This window comes from Leiobunum rupestre, chromosome 7 (genome assembly GCF_980474605.1).
Source record: "Leiobunum rupestre chromosome 7, qqLeiRupe1.1.hap1, whole genome shotgun sequence".
Lineage (NCBI taxonomy): Eukaryota > Metazoa > Arthropoda > Arachnida > Opiliones > Sclerosomatidae > Leiobunum > Leiobunum rupestre.
Window position 1 is genome coordinate 30,820,309 of NC_143390.1, and position 6,000 is coordinate 30,826,308.

Below are 6,000 nucleotides of genomic sequence, written 5' to 3' on the forward strand. Positions count from 1 at the left end.
AAACAAATTTTAAGAAATTAAAAAACTTACTACTAACTCGTACCCAATAGGTCTTCGAGCAAAAAACGCGAAACTCGGATCAAATAGATCTTCGAGTAATAAACTAAATTAAAATTAAATAAAATAGCCAGAAATTCCAACGGTAGACCGGTTTCGTTCTATTTGGAACTCATCAGTACCGTGCGGGAAATCTGGCTGGCGACTGTTAAATCTAAAGGAGAAACTAAGCCTAAACCTTGAAATTTTTAAGGTTTAGGCTTAGTTTCTCCTTTAGATTTAACAGTCGCCAGCCAGATTTCCCGCACGGTACTGATGAGTTCCAAATAGAACGAAACTGGTCTACCGTTGGAATTTCTGGCTATTTTATTTAATTTTAATTTAGTTTATTACTCGAAGATCTATTTGATCCGAGTTTCGCGTTTTTTGCTCGAAGACCTATTGGGTACGAGTTAGTAGTAAGTTTTTTAATTTCTTCAAATTTGTTTAGGATTTAGCTATATTATCCCTTTTAATTATGGACTAATCTACTTTTTCGCGTATTTTATCAGGATTATTATCCTCCTTGGCGGAACCGCTCTACGGCCTCTCATTGGCTGAAGGTTCAAGGCGAACTGGCGTCAAGCTCGGCCGTAGGCGGCAGCATTCTAGTTACCTATGAGATTTCTATGTGGGATTCTGACCGATTCCTAGCCCCCCCCCCCCCCCCCCTGTGAAAAATTTAAACAAATTTCAAAATTTCGAAAATTCCACAAAAAGAAAAAATAAATTAAAATTGACAATAAAAAAAATCAAAATTGATCAACTTTTGATCAATTTGAGGTCAAAATCCCATGTTATTTTCAATGGGAAAATTTAATATTTTGTATTGTCAAAAACATTTTTCGTTGCCATGGCAAAACGGTTGCCCATTGAATAAATTCCCTTTAGGATTTTTCATGATTCAAGAACGTCTACCAATCCCCCGAGTTTGAACAAAATCGGTGGGTTACACTTCGGGATGTCTCCTTGTTAGAGCAAGAAAATGACGAGATAAAAATAACGATATCTGGTCACAGATAAACTATATTCTTCAAAGGGAGCTCTTCAACACTATGGGATTCGACGAATATTCGATAAGGTAGTATTTACATTAAGCCTAACTATTCGGTATTTGGTTCGAAAACTTCTATTCGTCTCGGTATTCGATTAGAAAATTTTAGTTATTCGATATTCGTCTCGATAGGCTTAAAGTGTTATTCGCCTAGCCTTATATTTTTGCTAGGAATTTAATATTTTCAATACCATGTCTTCAAGGTCATTCCATATTCATTCTGAGAACCGTTGAAAACTTTTTGAGGTTAATGGTAATATTTAATGTAGGGAGCTGTTGGCTCTCGTGGCATGACGGGCTTGCCACCACCCTCCTACGCATTGTAACCCGGCTTTAAAAGTCACTAGATGACTTAGGCCTAAGGTGGTGCTTGGGTAATATTTAATGTAGGGAGCTGTTGGCTCTCGTGGCATGACGGGCTTGCCACCACCCTCCTACGCATTGTAACCCGGCTTTAAAAGTCGCTAGATGACTTAGGCCTAAGGTGGTGCTTGGGTATTACATGTAGCTTAGCTGATTAGCATATGTAACATAATTATCAGTGGCGTAAATAGCGCCCCCGCAGAACCCGCGGCGCGGGGGGGGGGGCAAGTTCTAGGGGGCCCCCAAACGTTTATTATTAAAATCGGTCGTTTTTCGCGGGGGGGGGGATGAGTTCCTAGTTACGTCACTGATAATTATTCATAAGTGTGCCACTAGCTCTATTTCTTCACTAACGGTTTGTTTCACAGATATTGCGTCATCTGTACCCTACGTAATATTTGACGTAATATTTGATGTCATATTTGACGTCATCGAATCTCAAATGCCGATTATGCCGTCGAACAATTAGCTCAACGTCTGATAAACCGACGGCCATTTTTTTTTGTAAACAAACCGGTTTAAACAACCAAGGCTTAGGAGCTAAAATGAACTACAATATAGTGTTAAGTTCTGTTGATGTAATTAATTTGCAAATTAATGAAGTTCTCGGAGACTTACGTTCTAAAATAAATTTGCATTGTCAAATAAAAGAAGCAGGTTTATTGGAAAAAATAGTTGAAATTCAGGTTGAGCTTTTCTTGCGCATCTATATAGAGTATAGTATCGCTCTGTAGCTTTGGGCTATAGCCGCCATTTTTAGGGCAGTTTTTTATCTATAGGAAAAATTATGGGTGACGTCGACATACGTCACGCCGATATTACTCTATAAGGTTGGAGACTTTGCAGATTCTTTTGAGCCTAGGCCTTACTCTTCTAGGCTTGATATGGGTTTTAATAACGCTGGTGGAAATTGGACTATCCCACTTCGACGACTTGTTCCATTTTCGGAAAGCGATCACTTATTGGTCATTTTCTCCAACATTTTATTTTTATAAATTACTCATTATTTAACTTCATCCTCACAAACCGAGCGAGTTTATAAATTTCAATAAAGCTACATTGGGCCAAAGATAATTTAAACTCGTACCCTAGATTCGAATACTGAGAGCTTTCACATTGACGGTTTTGTTACGAAGCGTTTACCCTTTTCCGGCACGTGACCGCAGAAAAATCGAGCTGCATAGGATGCGGTAAGGCGTAAACCATGGAGCGAATTGATTCTGAGTTCCAGCGGGAAGTCACTGTGGGTAAACGCTATCGGCAACGCGCGAGAGAGTGATTTCGAATCTAGGGTACGAGTTTAAATTATCTTTGATTGGGCTGACTAAAATTCCGACGCAAAAAATTCCTTCTCAATTTAGAGGTTTTCCATTGGCTTAAATACATATGTTAGTAGCCAATAGTTTGACTCCCAAAATTACTAGGATGAATAAAAAGGTTAAAATCTAACGTAGTCCATCTTTTTACTGGTTCGTGGTGAAACAAACCGTTAGTGAAGATTTTTTAATGGAATAACGGTACAGTGACATACTTATGAGTAATTATGTTACATATGTGATTAGTTTATAATGCATATCTTATGAGAGAAGTATTCATTTAGTCTATAGAATATGTCTATAGAACTTTGACCTCGCAGCAAGATCACAGTTTGTGGCACTGGGTGAAAACTCGAAAGAACGCCTTCTGCGTTGAGTTTTCAAGTTCTCTGCCCATTGTTTATAGCAGAATTAGATTAGGAGAAGTTACTACAGAGCCTGAAATTCTGGAAGCGCAAATGCCTTACAAAAGCGTGGGGGGGGGGTAAGTTTCTTTTTCGTTGAAAATTCCACCCCCTCAAAAGGAGAGAAGATTCTCGAGGGACGCTGGGTAACTATACCGCCATCTAACCTGAGCGAACGAAATCAAAATATCGTCTGCTATATCATACGTTTTACAAGGCTTAGATATTAAGTGTTGTTAGGCATGGAAGGGTGGGACTGGGATGACACCATAAGCTTATCAACACTAAGTTTGAAACGCGCATAGCGCCCTTTGTACCACCACTCGACGGGCGAAAAAGAAGAAATCAGGCGATAGTATCGGCACCTGGTAGAGATAAATTGAAGCTTCTTCCTTCCCACTTTCTCTCTTACTAAAGCAGCTGGCATCATGCATTGCGAGACGCGTTACGTTTCTCTTTTCCGCCACCGGGTGGATTTAACGCTGTACTTTCGACAGTCGTTAGCTTGAACCAACACTGCCTTTCGATTCAAACTTAGGGTTGATAGGCTTATGATGACACCTATTTACCTAAGCTACTAATATATTTAAAAAAGATGTAAATTGATTTGTTCAGTCAAGAACCGCGTTCTTTAAAACATATGCGTCAATATTCTATAGACTTTTTATTTATCTTTAGTTTAATGCCAAAATTCCTCAATACAAATTTATTTCATAATTTAATTCTACATATGATAATTAAAATTGATCATCTTTGAAATATCACTAATGTCCCAACTACCATTGATTCTGTAAGGGTGGATTAACTCTTCGTTTTGATGTCAACATTCGTAAATTTGTTAGCTTTTGAATCGTTTTTCTTTTTAATTTCCGGCTGAAGAAATCGATTTAAAACTTGGCGAAGGCCGCTTTTTGGTTATTATTTGCCAATTTATTATCGAAATTACATGCTACAGACTTATTTTTCATTTTGCTAATTAAATAATAACTATATTGAGTTGATGCATTCTATGGGGATGGAAATTCATATTCCTAGATGCATCTGTCTCACTTTCTAAGCTGTTAATATCCATAACAGATCGCAAAGACGTTTCAGCAGTTATATCGGTTGCCATTTTCCCGTGTTTCTATAAATTTCTACCAGGTACCGATCTCGGTCTTACTCCCGTGATAGGGGGCCAAAATTGTCATCCCGCAGACCCGCCTAGTCTTCCCCTCTCTCTCTGGTAAGTCAAATGCACCCACAGTGGGCTCTATGATAACTTCCTCTAATCTAATTCTGGTTATAGCAAAAGTGGATCCACTTTTGGTGGTTATAGGGGTTTACCCAGTGGCGTAAATAGCGCCTCCGCAGAACCCGCGGCGCGGGGGGGGGCGAGAATTAGGGGGCCCCCAAACGTTTATGATTAAAATTGGTGCATTTTAAAAGGGCCCCGAGTCGTTTTTCGCGGGGGGGGGGGGGGGCGGAGTTCTTAGTTACGCCACTGGGTTTACCCCCGAGATCTTCGATTTCCCCTTCTCATAAAAACTTGTAGCTCTAGGTGAACGATAATAGCAAAAGTAAAATCTAATACTATCGCCTCGACCTGCGACATCTTATTTGAGGGGTAAAAAATTCTTGGCTTTGGTGATGCCTTCCCCCTCGCCACTTTTTAGGAACATTAAGAGTATCGATGTACTCCGCCGCGGTAAAAATAGTTCGCTTTAAAATACGCGGATATTAAACTTTCGCTCGCGATAATTTGATAATTTATTTTCCAAAATAAAGTATAAAAAGTAGATATGTGATTGAACCATAGCCGTCTGTAATACAGGCCATATTATGAACATTAATTATTTTTCAAATCTGGCTCTTAGCTTCCGCATTTGATAACCACCAGATGTCGGTACTATGGAGAAAAAAACCATCCGCGTGACGTTAGCTTGCTAGTCAACTGCTGCATTTAAACGGTGGCGCGTGTGATTTTTCAAACGTTTTAATTTATCAAGTTAAGGCTTATTTGTTTACTTTCTATGATAACGTTACGCGTGTAATGCAATTGACATTAAATAATTGTCTGCTTTTATTTAGTTCCACCATGGTTAATTATTGCTTGACCAAAAATTGCTTGTCGACTAAAAAGCAAACTGACCCTGCTTTAACTAAAGTTAGTTTCACAAATTTCCTCAAAATGAAAAACTTCGACGGAAATGGGAACCGACAATTTTAGAGAAGATTCCTAATGACAATGAAAATAAACCACTTACCTTGAACTTAGACGAACCTCAGCGTATTTGTAGTAAGCATTTCCTAGTTAAAATTTTGTACAAACATGCGCTGTGATATATTCACTCTATTCACTTGTTTAATATTTTTAAAATCAAATATATTAACTGATAAAGTACTTTGTGATATTTTCACAATCAAAAATGTTTTAAATGATAAAGTACTTGGTTATATTTTCATAATTACATTGATATTTTAAGGCTTAGGGTGAAACAAAATGTTAACTTTGAATATAGCTCTTTCTATAAAATAATAAATACGTATACATGTATAAAAAGTGTTATTTTTTGGAGAGCGCACTTCCTAATATTTCCGTGAAGACGGTCTCGTGCGTTTGCGCGAGCTCAACAAAAACAAAAATGTGCGCGCGCTCTCTAACTTTAACTGCACTATGAATCTAACGTAATCACGTGACCTCCCGTATTTTATATAAAGAGCTATTGACGCCTTTTAAAATTCATTTTGCGCGTGAAAATACCTCTACATGTTATGGTCAAAAAAGCACGCAAAGAAGTCTGTGTGCCCAAGACATGTACCGGTAGTGTCGCGCGCTAAAACGTCA